Source organism: Chiloscyllium punctatum, chromosome 38, assembly GCF_047496795.1.
Source record: "Chiloscyllium punctatum isolate Juve2018m chromosome 38, sChiPun1.3, whole genome shotgun sequence".
Lineage (NCBI taxonomy): Eukaryota > Metazoa > Chordata > Chondrichthyes > Orectolobiformes > Hemiscylliidae > Chiloscyllium > Chiloscyllium punctatum.
The window spans coordinates 17,522,918-17,542,923 of NC_092776.1; the positions used below are offsets into that span (position 1 = coordinate 17,522,918).

At 41.4% G+C, this 20,006-nt stretch overlaps 1 protein-coding gene across 2 annotated transcripts in view; it reads left to right on the forward strand.

Annotated features, from left to right (window-relative positions):
• The window catches only part of sh3pxd2aa (SH3 and PX domains 2Aa), a 309,383-nt gene that overhangs the window by 71,249 nt on the left and 218,128 nt on the right, over window positions 1-20,006 (forward strand). The window lies entirely within an intron of this gene.

Below are 20,006 nucleotides of genomic sequence, written 5' to 3' on the forward strand. Positions count from 1 at the left end.
GGGTAGATTTGTTTTTCTTTTAATGGAGGGGTATGATGAATTTAAACTGGAGAGGTGGCAGCCATTTACAATGTCATTACTTTGCATCAGTGTTCACTGAGGAAAGGGACATGAATGTTGAGATTAAAGATAGAAGTTTGATAACTTAGATCACTTTGACATAAGTAGGGAAGATGTGTTGGGTAGGCTAGAGGTTATTAAGGTGGACAAATCCTCAGGATCGGATGAGATATATCCCATGTTGCTGAGGGAGGCAAGAGAGGAAATAGTTGGAGCTCTGACAGATATCTTTATAGCATCCTTAAACACAGGTAAGGTGCCGGAGGACTGGAGGGTTGCTCATGTTGTCCCCCTGTACACGAAGGGTATTAGGGATATTCCGGGTAACTACAGACCAGTGAATCTGACGTCAGTGGTGGGAAAGTTGCTGGAGAAGGTACTGGATAAGTTGCTGGATAAAATCTATTTATATTTAGAAAAGAATGGGCTGATCAGTGATAGGCAACATGGTTTTGTGCGGGGAAGATCGTGCCTTACCAACTTAATAGAGTTCTTTGAGGAAGTGACCAAGTTGATAGATGAAGGAAGGGCTGTAGATGTCATATACATGGACTTTAGTAAGACCTTTGATAAGGTTCCCCATGGTAAACTAATGGAGAAAGTGAAGTCACATGGTGTGCAGGGTGTTCCAGCTAGGTGGGTAAAGAACTGGTTGAGCAGCAGGAGACCGAGAGTAGTAGTTGATGGGAGTTTCTCGAAATGGAGAAAGGTGACCAGTGGTGTTCCACAATGGATCAGTGCTAGGGCCACTGATGTTTGTGATATACATAAATGATCTGGAAGAGGGCACTGTTGGTATGATCAGCAAGTTTGCACATGACACGAAGATTGGTGGAGTAGCAAAAGCATAGGGGACTGTCAAAGAATACATGAGAATATAGATAGACTGGAGAGTTGGGCGGAGAAGTGGCAGATGGAGTTCAATCCAGACAAATGTGAGGTGATACATTTTGGGAAGTCCAATTCTAGACCGAATTATACAGTAAACGGAAGAGCCTTGGAAAAGTTAATGAGCAGAGAGATCTGGGAGTTCAGGTCCATTGTACCCTAAAGTTTGCTGCATAGGTGGATAGAGTGGTCAAGAAGGCATATGTTATGCTTGCCTTCATCAGTCAGGGTATTGAGTATAAGAGCTGGCAGGTCATGTTAAAATTATAAAAGACATTGGTTCGGCCACGTTTAGAATACTGTGTACAGTTCTGGTCGCCACATTACCGAAAGGATGTGGACGCTTTGGAGAGGGTGCAGAGAAGGTTTATGAGGTTGTTGCCTGGTATGGAACATGCTAGCTATGAAGAGAGGTTGAGTAGGTTAGGATTGTTTTCATTAGAAAAAAGGAAATTGATGCGGGACCTGATTGAGGTTTACAAAATCATGAAGAGTATAGACAGGGTGGATGGAGAAAAGCTTTTTCCCAGGGTGAAGGATTCAATAACGAGAGGTCACGCTTTCGAGGTGAGAGGTGAAAAGTTTAAGGGAGATACACACGACAAGTACTTTACATAGAGGGTGGTAGGTGCCTGGAATGCGTTGCCAGCAGAGGTAGTGGAGGCAGGAATAGTAGATTTATATAAGACGTGTCTGGTCAGATGTATGAGTAGGTGGGGAGCAGAGGGATACAGCTGCTTAAGAGTTGGGCGGTAAGTTTAGACAGTAGATTTGGATCAGCTCAGGCTTGGAGGGCCGACGGGCCTGTTCCTCGGCTGTAAACTTTCTTTGTTCTTTTCTTTTTATGTGACTTGAAAGTGTATTGGATAGTTAGGGAGCATAAGACTGGTCTTGTGAATTAGGTCACCTCATTCGTTATGAGGGAAACTGGGAAAGAAATTTGAGGATGACCTGTGGTCAGGGCTTTGAAGGAGTTGCCTGGATGATTGGAAGAGGGCGGCATAGAACCAAAAAGACAACTTTAAGGTGTAGTCTGAAAAATGTGTTTGCCTGTTGGTTTGTTGTAGGTAGAAAGAGCAAGGGATAAGGGAGTGAAGTTTAAGGAGACAATGAAAATGAGATATAAAATAAGATAATAAATGAGATAGAAGAAAATAAATAGGGGATTATCTTTGCTTTCTAGGATGAAACTATTATGACAAAATGTCACAAATTAGTACCTCTTTTGAGGTATTTTAGCACTTAAAACTCACTCCCTTTATCCCTTGCTCTTTCTACCTACAACAAACCAACAGGAAAACAGATTTTTCCGACTATACCTTAAGTTGTCTTTTTGATTCTATGCCACCCTTTTCCCACCATCCAGGGAAGATTAAAAATAAACAAAAAATGAAAATCGTAGCTGACCTTTTGAGGAACCTGTATAGGAGAGCTCACAGCTTGGGAGCAAATAAGTGCCTGGCTTTTAAGTGTAAGCTTGCTGTCTTTTTTTTTTATTATAAGTCTTCAATAGCGAGTCAAGTGGGTTCTTTTTAGTTATGTTTTATTGACATCTGTCTCTTGATTAAAAGTAGAGAACATAGGTACTAAGTTAGCTTGGAGCAGTGTTTTTTAGAGCAGTAAGAATGTGCTATTTTCTGGGTCTGTAGATTGTTACACTGCAAAGATGGCCTTTACTGAAGTGCTTTGCTCTTCTTGTAGGATGCGGGGAATTAGAGGGAATTTCCATGTTACTGATGATTATATCTGCAGTAAATGTTTATTTGTGAGTCCTATCAGATTGCCTCTAAATGTTGCTCCAAGCAATGAAAAATATACAGGTGTTAGGGGATAGCAGTTATAGGAAGGGAGAAAAATTGCAGATCCAGTCAGGTAGATGAGTTACCTCCAGGCAAGGTAGGAGAAGGAGGCAGATAGTGCAGGTGTCTCCTATGGCTATCCCCGTCTCAAACAAGTATGCTGTTTTGGAAAATGTAAGTGATGGATTCACAGGGGAATGTAGCACAAACAGCTAAGTTTCTGGTACACAGTCTAACTCTAATGGAATCTGACACATCCATCATTACAAGCAATCGATTGTGATAGGGGACTCTCTAACCAGAGGCACAGACAGACGTTTCTGCAGCCAACAACGAGGAATCAGAATGGTGTGTAGTGGTGTGTCACAAGGATCAGTGCTGGGTCTGCTGCTTTTTGTCATTTATATAAATTATTTGAATGTAACATAGGACGTATAGTTAGTAAGTTTGTAGAGGACACCAAAATTGAAGGTGTAATAGACAGTGAAGAAGGTGGCTGGTATTCCTAATGAAGGGCTTTTGCCCGAAACGTCGATTTTACTGCTCCTCTGATGCTGCCTGAACTGCTGTGCTTTTCCAACACCACTCTAATCTGGACTCTGGTTTCCAGCATCTGCAGTCATTGTTTTTACCTAGTGAAGAAGGTTACTTCAGAGTGCAATGGGATCTTGATCAGATGGGCCAATGAATCGAGGAGTGGCAGATGGAATTTAATTTAGATGAATGTGAGGTTCTGCATTTTGGAAAGGCAAATCAGGGCAGGACGTATATACCTTAATGCTAAGGTCCTGGAGAGTGTTGCTGAACAAAGAGACCTTGGAGTGCAGGTTTCATAGTTCCTTGAAAGTGGAGTTGCAGGTACTTAGGAAAGTGAAGATGCTTTCCTTTATTGGTCAGAGCACGGAGTATAGAAGTTGGGAGGTTGTGTTGTAGCTGTAAAGGACATTAGTTAGGCCACTCTTGGACATTGCCTACAGTTCTGGTCTCTCTCTCCTGTAGGAAGGATGTTGTGAAACTTGAAAGAGTTCGGAAAAGATTTACAAGGATGTTGCCAAGGTTGGAGGTTTCGAGCTATAATGGAGGCTGAATAGGCTGGGGCTGTTTTCCCTGGAGCATTGGGGGCTGAGGGGTGACCTGATAGAAGTTTATAAAATCATGAGGGGCATGGATGGGTAAATAGACAGAGTCTTTTCCCTGGGGTGAGGGTATTCAGAACTAGAGGGCATAGGTTTAGGGTGAGAGGGGAAAGATTTAAAAGGGGCCTTAGGGGCAACCGTTTCATGCAGAGGATGGTGCGTATATAGAATGAGCTACCAGAGGAGGTGGTGGAGGCTGGTACAATTTCAACATTTAAAAGCATCCGGATTGTATATGAATAGGAAAGCTTTAGAGGGATATGGGCCAAGTGTTGGCAAATGGGACTAGATTAGGTTAGGATATCTGGGTGGCATGACTGGAGGGTCTGTCTCCATGCTGTCCATCTCTGCGACTCTGACTCTACTGCTGAAAAGCTTAATTTTTGGATGCGTGAGTCTATGCATTATCTAGTGAAAAAGCATACTTGTTGTGAGTCTCTACTGAGTTTGAGTGGTGTGATAGACTGAAGCTTGTGATAAGTGACTGTAGAAAGGTCTAGTTAATTAAATGCTTATATGCTTTTACTTTGTGCATTGCCATATTTTATTTCTGTGTGGCCAAAATGAAGGATTGTGCAAAACTTCTCGCAGCCACTTTCATCTTCAAAGTCCATCTTTCTTTAATTAACGTTTATCCAAATAGTAAAACCTTGGTAAACATTATGGTTTCTGTTGCATCATTCAGGCTTACTTGTGAATTTGGGTTGCTGACACTTACTTTCCTATTTTCCCCTACCCCACTCCTTCTCTAATTTAATGAGATTATTGTCGGAAAAATGAAAAATGCTTCATTGAGCTATTGGCTTCCAAATTTTTGCTAATTCCAAAAAGGCTGAATGCCTGGACATGTTCTTTATTTCTAATGGAGAACTGGTTTCTGTATATGAATGCATGTAGCTCCTAGTAGGCATGTATAAGTCACTCTGGCATTGATTTAGGGCATATCCGAACACTCCTGCAAGGTAATGGCTGCCCCATTGGATCATTGCTCACCATGTATCTATCATACATGTTCACAAATGGCACTAAGGTAGTCCTATTTGGATCAAGAAAGTGTCAAATATACATCAAAGTGCCTTAGAATTACCTTCAAAGAATTACCCTCAAACAATTGAGCAACAGATAATGCTAGCCATTTGACTCCTACAGCAGCTTTGGAAGTTTGAACATAGTGCAGGGTTCTTTGGTTTGACTTAGCACTCCATAGATTCAGTACACTTTGGCGATCTCCAATAAAAACGTTATTACATCCTTGCTGTGTATTTTCTGCTGTGTACATTTTAGTTTGTTAGAGAGACAAAGCTGCTGGAATGCACCCAGTCTCTTTTTAGGCTGTAATGCCTGGTTGTACTTGAGTACATATAAAGGAACATTCTGAGGCATCCACAAGATTGAAGTGTGAAGGTATGAACTTTGCGTAAAGCATGTATGTTGGGGTGAAGTCTCTTGTCCACAAATTACAAAGATGTCCAACATATTAATTTATAATGGCATTATCTTATAAAGATTATGTCTTTTTATTTTTGTGTTTTTTTAATTTTTGGACTGAAATGAGAAGGAAGGCCATGGATTTAAAAGGATGGCTGCAAGTTTTGGAAATAAGGAATTTCATACCTATTGTGAACTGTGCACTTGTAGATTCCAGCAATGTCACGGAATTACAGAAGTATTATGGCGTAGAAGGAGTGCCTGCACCAGCTCTCCAAATAAGCAGAGAGGCAATGGCCTAGTAGTAATATCGTTACATTTTAATCCAGAAACTCAGTTAATGTTCTGGGGATCCAGATTTGAATTCCACCATGGCAGATTGAATTTGATGAATATCTGGAATTGAGTCTAATCATGATGACCAAAGCAATTGTCAAAAAAAATATCCTTATCTGGTTCACCAATGTGATTCAAGGAAGGAAACTGCCATCATTACCTGGTCCGGCCTACATGTAATTCCAGACCCACAAGCAATATGGTTGACTCACAACTGTCCTCTGAAGTGGCCTAAAAGCCATTCAGTTGTAGCAATGGCCATGAGGTTTTAACAGAGAAATGAAACTGGATGGGTTACCTGACATTGATCAAGGCACTGGAAACAACAATTGCAAAAACAGCCCTACTGACTCTGCAGATTCCTCCTTGCTAACATCCGGTGATTTGTGCCAATATTAACAGAGCCATCTCACAGACAAATTCAAAACTGTCTGGGCCGAATCCAGACTTGGGCTGAAAACTGGTAAGTAACACTTGTGCTATCAAATGCCAGGCAATGATGATCTCCAATAAGAGACCATTTAACTGCTGTCCCTTGATATTCAATGGCATTATCATCATTGAATCTCCCATTATCCTGGAGGTTACCATTGACCAGAAACTGAATTGGACTACAAGAGCAGGTCAGAAGCTAGGAATATTGTAACGAATAACTCGCTATTTAAATCTCAAAGCTTGTCCACCATCTGCAAGACTGAAGTCACAAGAGCTATCGAATACTTCCCACTTACTTGGATGAATGCAGCTCCGACACTCAAAAAGTTTGATACCATTCAGGACAAAGCAGCCCATTGATTGGCACTACATCCACAAACATCCACTCCCTCGACCAATACTCAATAACAGTAGTATGCACTACCGGACTATACTAAAGATCCTTAAAAGCATCTTTCAAATGCAACCACTTCCATCTTGAAGGATAAGGGCAGCAGTTACATGGGAATTCCACCACCTGCAACTTACCCAATAAGTCGCTCATCTGTCCTGTCTTGGAATTATGTGGATGTTCCTTTGCTGTCGCTGGATCAAATTCCTGGAATTCTCTCACTAGTGGCATTGTGGTCTACATACAGCACGTGGACTACAGTGGTTCAAGGTGGCAATTCACCACCCTCTTCAAGGGATAGGGAATAAAGTTTGGCTAGCCAGTGTTGCCCATGCCTCACAAGTGAATTAAAAAAAAATTAATCTCTTGCCAATCTCTTGAATTTCCCTCTGTACTCTTGTACTCTATTTCTATCCAAATAATCACTGTGTCCTCTTGAATGACTTAATTGATCCTGCCTCCTCCACATTTCCAGGGAGTGCATTTCCATACTCATAACTACATCACCCTTCGTTTGCACAGCACTTTAAAACTAGGCCTTGTTCTTGCTCTCACTATTTATTCTATCAACTTACTCACAGTTTTGAAAGCTTCCATCAAATCACCTTTCAGGCTCTTCTCTCCAAGAGAACTTCAATCTTGACTCCTAACTGAAGTTTCTTATTCATGGAACCATTCTTGTAAATCACTTCTGCACACTTTCCAAAGCACTTTCCACACTTTTTCAATTCTTTCTTGTAATATGGTACCCACATGTGTACACAATTCTCCCTGCTGATGTTTAGCAAGTGTCTTGTGCAACTCAGCATCACCTCATTGCTCTTGTACTCTGTGGCCCTATTAATACCTCTGCACCCTCTTTTATAAGTGTACCACCTATTTTCTATTGTTTTTCAATGTTGTTCCTACATAGTACAATACTTCAAACTTCTCTGAATGGCATCTGCTATCTATCTGCCCACTAAACCAATCAGTATTAGATTAGATTTCCTACACTATGGAAACAGGCCCTTCGGCCCAACAAGTTCACACTGACCTTCCGAAAAGCAACCAACCCAGACCCACTCCCCTATATTTACCCCTGACTAATGCACCTAACACTATGGGCAATTTAGCATGGCCAATTCACCTAACCTGCACATCTTTGGATTGTGGGAGGAAACCGGAGCATCTGGAGGAAACTCGCGCAGACACTGGGAGAATGTGAAAACTCCACACAGATAGTTGTCCAAGAGTTGCCCATTTAGAGCTCTGCAAACTCCTTCTCACAGTTCACATTTTTTTTCAAGTTTTTTGTGTTATCTACAATTTTTAAAATTGTCCCCTGCACACCAAAATCCAGATAATTGATATTTATCAGGAAAGTCAAAAGTCCCAATATCTATCTGTGGGAACTCCACTAAAACTGCTCCTCCAGCTTGAAAAATATTCATTGACCAGTACTCTTTCCTATCACTTAGCCAATTTTATATCCATATTGCTACTGTCACTTTAATACTATGATATACAACTTTCCTCACACTGTTCTGTGGCACTCTATCAAATGCCTTCTGAAAATCCATGTATGCGACAACATTAGCGTAACCCTCTGTGTTACCTCTTCAAAAGTTCAGCAAGTTAATTAAACAAGATTTCCCCTTTAGTAATCCAAGCTAATTCTTCCTGATGAACCCACCATTTCTCATGTGACTACCAATTCAATCCTAAATACTTGTTTCTAGAACCTTCCTTACCACTGAAGTAAAACTGATTTGACTGGTCTGTAATTGTGACATTATCCTATGACCTTTCTTGAACATTATTTGCAAATTTCCAATCTTCTGGTACCTCTCCGAGTCAGAAAAGCCAGAAAATTTATGGCTGGTGACCTCTGCAATCTCTACCCTCGCTGGAGCCGAAGTTTTGATTCCGAGTGAAGCTGAATGATTTGTGGACCAACTATCAATGACAAAAGTTCTTTGCCTGCCAGGAATATGTAGTTGGCTGTCCGGTAGTTTGTGATGTTAATAAGACTAACAGAAGCCTTGTCAAACCAAAAGAAAAATCAGCAGGTTGGCAGCAGCCAAAATAGAGGTGTTTATGAGGGTTTTAGAGTTTTAATTTGGATAGTTTAGATAATTTAGTTTATTTGTTTTACCTGCAGCTAGAATCTAATGATGTGGGATAAATAGTAATTCCTGTTAAGTACAGAAACCTGGTTTGTGCTTTCTATCGACCCAAGTTTGAAAATCAGATAGTATGGGGCTTTTGCATATTTCTTTTAAAACGCTACATGCTAACGCAGTGAATTGTGATAAGCCGGACATTAGCTGACAGTAGCTAAAATGTTGCAGTTGTGAAGAGAACAAAAGCTTCAGGGATGATGTCATGTGACCTAGCTCTACATATAAGAGAGCCAAAGAATTTATACTAATAGAGCAAGATTGCCATACATTAGAAGGACAAGGGCTTTCCCCTCTTTGAAATCTCACTCTTCAAAGCTGAGCAGTTGAAGGTTCTATCAGTAATTTGTATCGTTGTAAGCTGAGAGGACTTCAGGGAGAATGCTGAATCAAGTCTACTGTCTCCAAGAAAACAAGAGAACTACCCCAGCTGTAGGGTGACGTCTTCAGAAAAAAGTTGTATCAGCAGCTACTGTACAGAAAGTAATCCTTCAGCTGCAGCAAGTCTCTGGGCAATTTTTAAATGATTTTTCTTTCTGTCTTGTTACTTGGCCAAGTTGTAAAATCTGATACTCTGTAGTGTTTGTGTGTTTTTGCATCAGTAGTTGGTTGTGTATAATTGTACATTTTAGACCTCTTGTTAATATTCTCTGCATCTTTAAAGCTTTTTAAAAATAAAACTAACTCTTGTTAACTTAACGAACCTGATTGAATTTAAAAGGGAAGTCATATTGTTCATTTAATAAATATATGCTTCACTGTATATAACTGGATGTAATAAATATAACTGTTGTAATGAATTCAAGAATAAATCAGGAATCAGTTCACCTCTCCTGACTTGGTTGTAACAAATATTTGGGGCGTCATTCAGGATTGAACCCACACCCTGAAAATCACTGAAGTAATAACCAAATTAATCTCTGGCCATAATTTAAAATGCTACTCCTGCTACAATCCCATACAAACTAAAATGGCCACTTGGAAGACTTGTCTTACTGGGAAAGAACAAAATTGCCTGGAACAGTTATAAAGGGATTGTTCACTGACAAATTGAAAATCTTGGCTTGCCAGTTGGAGGTAGCCTTCATTTGAAATTATGTGAAGTGAAAATTTTAGTCAGCAACAATCTTAAAATTAAATTGAAGGAGCCAGAGGTACGTATAGAGCTGAAAACAAAGTAGCTTTAGCAAACGTACAATTGGATAATGCTAAATGTAAAATTTAAAAGAGAAAGAGCATGAGAGAGACCGGAGAGAAAAGAGATAATTTCTGGAAGATGAGGATGAGCACCTCGCCAAAACCTTACCCACGCCTCCACTTCTTGCCTTTAAACAACCACCAAACCTCAAACACATCATTGTTTGCAGCAGACTGCCCAGCCTTCAGGACACCATTTAACCCTATCACAGCAGATGTGGCAAGGTGTGTCCATGTCAACACAGATACCACCATTACATTTGGGGACACCATCCACATGTATGTGGTAGGTTCTCATGTGACTTGTCCAACGTTGTCTATCTTGTACGCTGCAGGCATGGATGCCCTGAAGCATGGTACATTGGCGAGAGCAGACAGAGGCTACAGCAACAGATGAATGGATACTGCATTGAATGCATTATCTGAGCTGAGATGGCACCTATTGTTAAAACTATCTTGAGAATGTAACTTTAAAAAAGTTCTGGGATTTATATATGAAGGTACTGAAACTAACATGCTCATTCTAAAAGATGAAAGACTTGAGCTAAATTTGTTTAATATTACATTCCATGACACTGCAATCCTGTTGCTATAAATTCTGTGTTATGCTTCTGCTTCACCAACAACCTGATGAAGAAGCAATGCTTGAAAAGCTAGTGCTTCCAAATAAATCTATTGGACTATTACTTGGTGTTGTGTGATTTTTAACTATTTCCAGAACAGCAGTATTAGAGAAAAGGAGAGGGAGAGAGGAGTGGAGGGAACAAAGGGAATTTCAACTAAAATGCTTTGAATGAAGAAGAGAAACTCTCCCTGGACCCAGGGAAAGTACTGTGGGAGGGAGTGGGGGGGGGTTCAAGCGCAGTTTATGTTTGCCTAAGCAATCTAAAATTTGAAAAGATGTCAGGGCATTTTTCATTGCATTTGATAGAATAACAAAACAAATGAATTGGCACACAGAAAGTTGAATGTAAAACATGTTATTCAGGAAAAGATTATGAAGCATATGCCATGCTTTCTGAGATTACTTCATATTGACGTGGCACTCCCTTACAGCACTGATCCAAGGACTGCAGTGATACAAGAACACCGCAAATCATTGCCTTCAAGGCAAATAAGGACAGGCAATGAACTCTGGCATGAGCAGTGACACCCACATCCTGAACAAAATCATAAGGTGGCTTCTTGGTCATTTAATTGAAGTTACGTGCCTTTCCATAAAAGTTGTTTGAATTCAAGATAACTTTGCTCTGTTTTTTAAAAAATAAATCAGATTTTCACACTGAATAAATAAAATCAATTTTCTCCACTTTAAAACCTAAGTCCTTAAATAATACTATGAACCTTCATATGGAATTATCTGTCTCAGGTGCTCATTGATATACCATCATCTAATTGTTGACAAATTTTGATGTCAGGGAGTTAAGGAATGTGGAGAGTGGGTGGAAAGGAGTAGTCGTAGCCTAACCTTTCTCATTTTGAAAGGTGGATGAGGCTTAATGGCCATATGGTCTCCGCCTGCTTCTGTCTCATTCTCTGGTGGAGTTGACCTGGTGGTGGGACAGAACACAAGCAGTGATGATGGTAAAATATGGGACATGGGCTTTTAAGTATGACAACCCCAGGGTTTTACATGTCTGTACGACAGCTCTTCCTATTTGTGCGTAAGAACACGTGTTAACAAGAAGGACTTTGCAGTGTCAACCTGAATATGATATGCTGTTGCTGTTGGCACATTGACTGGTTTGCTGGAATCTGATTAAGTATATTGCCTGGGTACAAAATTGTAGACCAGACCAAGCAGGTTTCCTTCCTTAAACCACATGAGACAACCTACTGTGTTTTTAGCATTGTTCTGTTGTCTCAGAGCTCTTCATTTTAGATTTATTAACTTACTTGAATTGAATTTTCACCAGCTGCAGTAGTCGAATTTGAATAGTTTCCCCAGAGAATTAACCAGGCTACTGGATTACTACCACAATTTGTATTTATATAGCACCTTTGATGTGATGAAATACCACAAAGTGCTTCAGATAAACATTCAAAAGAAGACATTAGGTCAGGTGATCAAAATTTTGCTGCATAGGTAAGTTATAAGGAGTGTCTTAAAGGACAAGATGTTTGGAAGAAATTCTAGATGTAGACCGCTAAAGACCCAGCTACCAGCAACATTTCCAAGTGCTTAATCTGCTGATATTGCTACTATAATTCTGTTTCTGGCTTTTGCTATATCAGCTGTGAGGGTAACTCTGTGTAATTGCGCTTGCTACTTATTCAGCTAGATGAATGTTACGAGCTGCTGTGTTTTCACTGATGGGATAAAATAAAACACTAACTATGATTTTGCTTTCCTCTTATTAGAGTTAGTTGTACATTTTTGTTGTGTTGGCTTCCAGTTCATTCACATTAGGCTTAGTTTTTGTGCAGTCTTCTAATTGCTATTTAACAAGACTAGGAGTTTCAAATGATTGCTATAATTTCTTGTGTTGTAGATTATTCTGCATATACCACACAGTTAGATTAATAACTTTAATTTCAAGATATGTAAGGAAGTGAAGAACAGATCTGTTTTGCTAAATTAGAAGGCAGTACATAAAGATCTTAGTAACTGTTTGAGTTGTTTGTTGATATAAAGGATTCCTTGCTGCTCTTGGAACTTGAGTGAATGCTTCCTTTGTGAATTGTTGAGTGTTTTTTTTCCAGACTGCTCAAAATAACGAAGCATTAAACAAGCCCACCTTGTGATGATCTGTGGAACATATTCAGAGTCCAGTTCTTTTCAGTAGGGCTGGCATTGCACACAGTTGATTGAATGTTTCCAACCCTGTGGAGACGGGGTTGTGGTGAGGAGTCTAGGAAACTAAAGGAAAACCAAGTTGGGTGGCTCTCTGATGCATTTGCTCTGCTGGGGAAGTTTTCCATGGTGGTCAGGGACCTGGAGTGCATTCCTGCACCATGGAGGTGGAAAGCCAAGTCAGATAATTACAGAGCAAATTAAGTCCTGCTTTTGTTTTTTGGCAAGATCAGCACTTGCAACCAATAGAGAAGGCCCTGCCATGTGGTTAGGTGTCCATTGCCATGGAGGCAGCTTTCCTATATCAGTTTGGGAGATCATTGGGGTCAGGGGGTCTATATTCCAAAGAGGAGGCTCAGCCAAGAGAATCCATGATTGTGGTGGCATCTATTAGTCTTGCAAGACGATGGATCTGCGCCTGGGAGCTCTTGCTTCAATCTTTATTGTAGAGCAGATTCTGTTTTGGCTGGAGAGGTCCACATGGGAGTGGCAGTCTCAGCTGTACTGACTGCACATGAAGGCGCTGTCCTCTGGTGTTGTCTGGTGCTGTTTTTCTTTCTGTGGGTGCACTTTTCTTCAGAAGCAAGCTTCAGCTTCTCTTCTCCTCTTTTTAGACCTCTGCATAATTCCAGCCTCCAGGGAGAGTGATCGCTTGCAATGTCCTCCCACCTCTCAATGTTCATGTTCAGTGACTTCATGTCTGTCTTGCAGATGTCTTTTGAAACGAAGATGGGGCCACCCTTGTACTCTCTTGCTGGAGACCAGTTCCCCATACAACAGGTCTTTTGGGATCTGTCTGACATGCAGTGTATGTGGTCCAGCCAACAGAGGTGGCGTTGTTGGAGCAGGATGAAGAGGCTGGGTATCTGGGCACAGGCCAGGACCTTATTGGTGACTCAGTCAGTCCACTTGATGTCCGGATGCGTCTCAGGCTGCGAAGGTGGAAGACGTTGAGATGTGGCACTGGTTTGGAGTAGAGACTCCAAGTCTCACTGCCGTAAAGCAGTGTGCTTAGGAGGCAGAGCCTGTAGACTTCAACCTTGGTGTGCGTTGTCAGCTTTCTGTTCTCCCAGACTCTCTTTGTCAACCTGACAAATGTTGATGTTGCTTGTCCGATCCGACTGTTGACCTCTGAGTCCAGGGAGAGACTGTGATGGTGGAGCCAAGGCACGTGAACATATGGACTACCTCCAACTCGTAGTTGTTGATGGTAAAGGTGGGATGTGCTCAACGCCTGGGCCCAACATGTTGGTCTTCAGGCTGATGGTCAAGCAGAAGACCTGGCAGGCTGTTGAGAAGCTGCCCATGGGGCATTGCAGTTGATCTTCTGAGTGTGTTGACAGTGCCACGTCATCTGCAAACAACATGTCCCTGATGAGTACTTCACAGATCTTGGTTTGAGCAAGCCATCTTTGCTTTCATGGTCGAAGGTTTTCATGAGGTCAATGAAGGCAATTTAAAGAGGTTGTCTTTGCTGTCTGCATTTCTCTTGCAGCTGTCGAAGGTAGAAGATCATAGTGATTGTGGAGCGTTCTGACCTAAAACCGCACTGAGACTCTGGATAAACCCTCTTGGTGATTTTCTGCAGTCTATTCAGGAGCATAGGGATGAAGACCTTCCCAACGATGCTCAGCAAAGAAATTCCCCTGTAGTTGTTACAGTCACTTCTGTGCCCTTTGTTCTTATACAGGGTGACAGTGTTGCAGTCTGTCATGTCTTGCAGCATTGCTTCTTCTTTCCAGCTCTGGTGCAGTAGTTTGTGCAGGTGGTGTAGCAGGATGCCCTTTGCACACTTGACAGCCTCTGGTGGAATGCCATCCAATCCTGAAGCCTTCCCAGTAGGCAGGCTGTCGATTGCTTTACTCAGCTCTTCAGCAGTCGGCAATGCATCTAGTTCCTCCATAGTAGGCAGGCGTTCCATGGCATCTAGCGCACTGTCCAAGATGCTGTTTTCCCTGGATTAGAGTTCGGAATAATGCTCCACCCATCTCTCCATCTGCTTGCCTTTGTCTTTGATCTTGCCTGTTATGGTTTTCAGTGATGCTGTCTTCCTCTGGGTTGGGCCAATGGTTTTCTTGATCCCCTCATACACTCCACGGATGTTCTCTAGTGCCAATCTCCTGTCTCTTCACCATTTTCCTGCACACTAAACATGGAAAAAGGAGCTGATTTCCAGAAGTGAAGTGAGAGCGACTGCCCTTGACACTGAGGCCATATTTTACTGTGGCATCAAGCAAAAATTGGAAATAATGGCACTCTGGGGAAAGTTCTCCACTAGTGAATTATACTTGGAACACACGATAATTGTGGTTGTTGGAGGTCATCTCAGCTCCAGGACACCTCTACAAGAATTGTTTGGTGTAGTGTCTGAGAAGAAAGTGAGGACTGCAGATGCTAGAGATCAGAGCTGAAAAATGTGCTGCCTGACCTGCTGCGCTTTTCCAGCAACACATTTTTCAGCTGTAGTGTCTGAGGCCCAACCTTTCTCAACTGCTTCATCAATGATCTTTCTTCTAACATAAGGTAGAGGTGCCAGTGTTGGACTGGGGTGGGTTAAGTTAAAAAAAAATCACACAACACCAGGTTATAGCCCATCAGGTTTATTTGAAGGTACAAGGTTTTGGAGCGCTGTTTCTTTGTCAGGTAGGTAGTAGGGCAGGATCATAGGACACAGAATTTATAGTAACAGATCACAGTCTCAAGACAATTTAAGGGTTTTATCAGTACAAAAAAAAGTGACATCTCAGCTCAGACGATGCATTGAAAGTGTGACACACCGCCTGTCTGTATCCCAACCTTGAATCAGACTGGTTCTGTAAGTTGTGTCCTATAATTCTGCCCTACTAATTACCTGACAAAGGAGCAGTGGTCTGAAAGCTTGTACTTTCAAATAAACCTGTTGGATTAAAACCTGGTGTTATGTGGTTTCTAACTTTAACATTAAGACAGATGTGGCAATATTTGTTGGTGATTGCACAATGTTGAACATTACTTCAATAAATGATGAGTTGCAACAATGCAAATGCAATAAATCTGGACAATATCCACAGTTGGGCCGATAGTGACAAGTAAAATTACCTGATGCTTGTGTGCCAGGAATGACCATGTCAATCTAACCATTGTCCTTTGACATTCAGTGGCATCACCATCACTGATTTCTCCATTATCGGTATTCTGGGGGTTAACTTTCCCAGAAACTGGGTAAAAACAATGACTGCAGATGCTGAAAACCAAATACTGGATTAGTGGTGCTGGAAGAGCACAGCAGTTCAGGCAGCATCCAACGAACTGACCTGACTAGCCAGACACATGCTGTGGGTGCAAGAACAGGTCAACAGCTAGGAATTCTGTGGCAAATAATCTTTCAACACCCTAAAGTCTATCCATCATTTAAACGACACAAATTGGGAATGCAATGTAATACCTCTACTTACATGGATGAATGCTGCTCCAAAAACGTTCAAGAAGCTTGACAGAATTCAGGACAGACAACCCACTTCTTTGATACCATATCCACAAACATTCAGTCCCTTCAGTACTAACACTTAGTTGCGGTAGTCCTCCTATCTATAAAATGCACTGCAGAAATTCATCAAGGCTCCTTAGCACATTCTAAACTCATGACGATTACTCTTTCGAAAGACGGCAAATATATGGGGACACCATGACCTCCAAGTTCTTCTCCAAGTTGCTCACCATATTGACTTGGGAATATATCACTGTTCCTTCAGTGTCATGGGTTAAAATCCTGGAACTCCCTCCCTAATGCCCTTGTGAGTCTACCTACACCAAATGGATTATGGCGCTTCAAGAAGGCAGCTTGTCGCCATCTCCTCAAGATCAACTAAGGATGGCCCAGCCTGCAATGCCCACATTCCTGAATAACTAAGCAAAATTCAAAACTATTTGTCAATCATTTTGTGTCTTTGTTTGAATAAGTTTGTTTTGGTAAGAAACCAACTTGTTAGTACCTTTGCTTTCAGTGTGTGACATTCTTGAACAGTTCCAGTTTCCCTCTGGAGGCACAATAAAAATAAATTACAAGGTTCCAACCGAAACTCTATCAACAAACCCCATCTACCACCCCCTGAGAAAAGGAACAGCAAATGACATCGCTGCAGGAAATGACATCACCAACCCAAAGAAACCCAAACATATAAATAGAAAGCAGGAATTATCAGCAATGCTTTGCCTGAGACCCACTGAAGATGTTACCTAGTAGCATGGTGAAACGTCTGGAAATGAACCTTCCAGTGCAACGAGCACACCTACATCTAGTAATTTGAGTCTTGTAGTACATAGGCAATGTGTTAGGTTGAACTCCTCATAACAGTGAGATCAACATAAGGGAAGTAGCTGCTTAATGAGTCACTGATGAGCCTTTATTTAACTTTTAGGTTTGTTTTAGTTAAGATGGCTAGTAGTTCACAATAAAGAGACATCACTGGGAAATCCGGTCTGGTGGCAGTCACATCTTGTACCCATGGATGAATGCCAGGACAATTCTCTTGACTTGGATAATCATGCAAAGAAACTGTGTTTGATGGGAGCAGTTTGGGCTCTGTGGTTTGGAGCCTGAGTGATACGTTTTGTCACTGTGGTGCATCCATGAAATGGAGAGTTTTGTGGCTAGAAAACATCTGGTTATGACCACTCTGCAGCTTAAGGCTTTGGAGACAGACAGGGTATGGGTAATGGCCAGGCAAATAATGAAGACCAGACAGATAGTTCAAGAGACTCTGGAGTGTATTCTACTTGCCAATGATAAAATAAATGAACGTAAACAAATAAACAGCAGAAGTAGGCTTAGGAGTACACCATGTTGAACACCACTTGGAGAGAGCGCCGAGGATGGCAAGAACGCAACGTACTCTGGGTGGGGAACTTCAATATTCATCATCAGCAGTAGCTTGATAGCATCAATACTGGCTGAGTTGTAAAGGTCAAATCTGCCAAACAAGGTCTGTAGCTGGTGGTGAAACTATCCATGATAGTTTTGGTCGGTGTGACTGCAGCACAATTGTTGTAGAAGCTAAGTCCTGTCTTCACATTACGGATTTCCTTCATTGTCTTGTGAAATACTATCACTATGCAAGATGGGACCGAACTCAAACAAATTTACAATTCAATATCAGTCATTCATTGGGAAAGATGTTAAAAATGATTATTAAAGTAAGTGTTAGCTGGGCACCTAGAAAAAACCCAAGAGAATCCATGCATTTGCAAAGGAATAAACTGCTCACTGACTCTTAAGTTTGGATTCTGCCAGCGTTACCTGGCACCTGATGTCATTACAGCTTAGGTCCAAACAGGGACAAAAGAGCAAAACTCAAGTGATGAGGTGAGAGTGCCTATATTTGTCATCAGGATTACCAAAAGTAGTGCTGGAGTCCACACGGATTGGGGGATAACTCTCTGCTGGTTGGATTCATTACCTACTAAAAAGGAAGGTAGCTGTATGAGTCAAGCAGTCCATGTCCAAATGCAGCAAGACCTGAAAAATAAATAGTTTGGACTGACAAGTGGCAAGTTACCGTTCTGCCACACAAATGTCAGGCAATAACAAGTCCAACAAGAGCGTAAGATATAGGAGCAAAATGAGGCCATTAAACCCATTAAGTCTGCTTTGCTGTTCAATCATGGCTGATGTTTTTCTCAACTCGATACTACTGCCTTCTCCCCATAACCCTTGATCCCCTCACTAATCAGAACCTGTCTATCTCTGCCTTAAATATCAGAATGACTTGGATTCCATGGCTTTCTGCAGTAACGAATTCCACAGATTAAACACCCTCTGGCTGAAGAAATTCCTCCTCATCTCAATTTTGTGGCTGTGCCCTCGGGTTCTAGTCCCTTCTACTAGTGAAAACATCATCACCATATTCATTCTATCTAAGCCTTTTAGTATTCTCTATGTTTCAAATGAGATCCCTCCTCATCCTTCTAAACTTCCATCAAATTCAGATAGAGAGTCCTCAACCGCTTGCCATGTGACAACCCCTTCAGCCCTGGGGTCATTGTTCCAACCCACTTCTATATCCTCTCCAAAGCCAGCACAATGTTCCTTAGATATGGAGCCCAAAACAACTCTCAATATTCCAAATGCAGTCTGACGAATATGTCTTACAGTCTCAGTCATACATCTCTGCTCTTGTATTCTATCCCTCTTGAAATGAATGCTACCAGTGCATTTGCCTTCCTAACTGCTAATCAAACCTGAGTGTTAACCTTAAGATAATCATGAATTAGGACTCCCAAGTTCCTTCGTGCTTTAGATTTCCGGAGTCTTTCCCCATTTTGAAAATACTCTACGTTTCTATTGTTCCCACCAAAGTGCCTTATAACTTTCCCACATTGTATTCCATCTGCTGCCACTTTGCCCACTCTCTTAGCCCGTCCAAGTCCTCCTGCAGCCTCTCCGCTTCCTCAACACTAACTGTCCCTGCATCTGTCTTTGTGTCGTTAGCATCTAATGATTGCCCTTGACCTTCAATGGGATTTCTGTCACTGAATCGCCCACTATCAATATCCTGAGATTTAACATTTACCATAGATTGAACAGGGGTAGCCATATAGATACTATAGGTATGAGAGTAAGTCAGAGGGTAGAAATCATACAGTCATAAGGTCAGCATGGGAACAGACCCTTTGGTCCAACTTGTTCACACTGACCAAGTTTCCCAAACTAACCTAGTTCCATTTGCTTGCATTTGGCCCATCTCTTTGTAAACCTTTTCTATTTGTGAACCCATCTACCTAAATGTTGTAACTGAACCAATGTCTACTACTTCCTCTGGCAGTTCATTCCACATATGAACCATCCACTGTGTGAAAAAGTTGCCTCTTGTGTCCTTTTAAATCTTGCTCCTTTCACATAAATATTATGCTGTCTAGTTTTGAACTCACTAATCTTAAGGAAAATATATTTGCTATTCACCTTATCTATGACCCTCATGATATTATAAAGCTTTGTAAGATCACCCCCCCAAACTCCAACTCTCCAGTCAAAATGTCCCTCCTCACCCATCATCTCCTTATAATTCAAACCCTCCAGGCCTGATATCATCCTTGTAAATATTTTCTGCACTCTCTCCCTAATTCAATAATATCCTTCCTATAATAGGGTGATCAGAACTGTACACAGTACTCCAAAAGTGGCCTCACCAACATCCTGTACAACTGCATCATAATTTCCCAACTCCTAAAGTTAGTGGTCTGAGCAATGAAGGCAAGCACGTTTAAACACCTTCTTCACCACCTTGTCTACCTGTGATGCACTTTCAATGAACTATGTTTTGAATGCCTAGGGCCCTCCGATCTACATCACTTCCCAGTAAGTCCTGTTCTTCTTCATTTTACTAAAATGCAAAACCTCATATT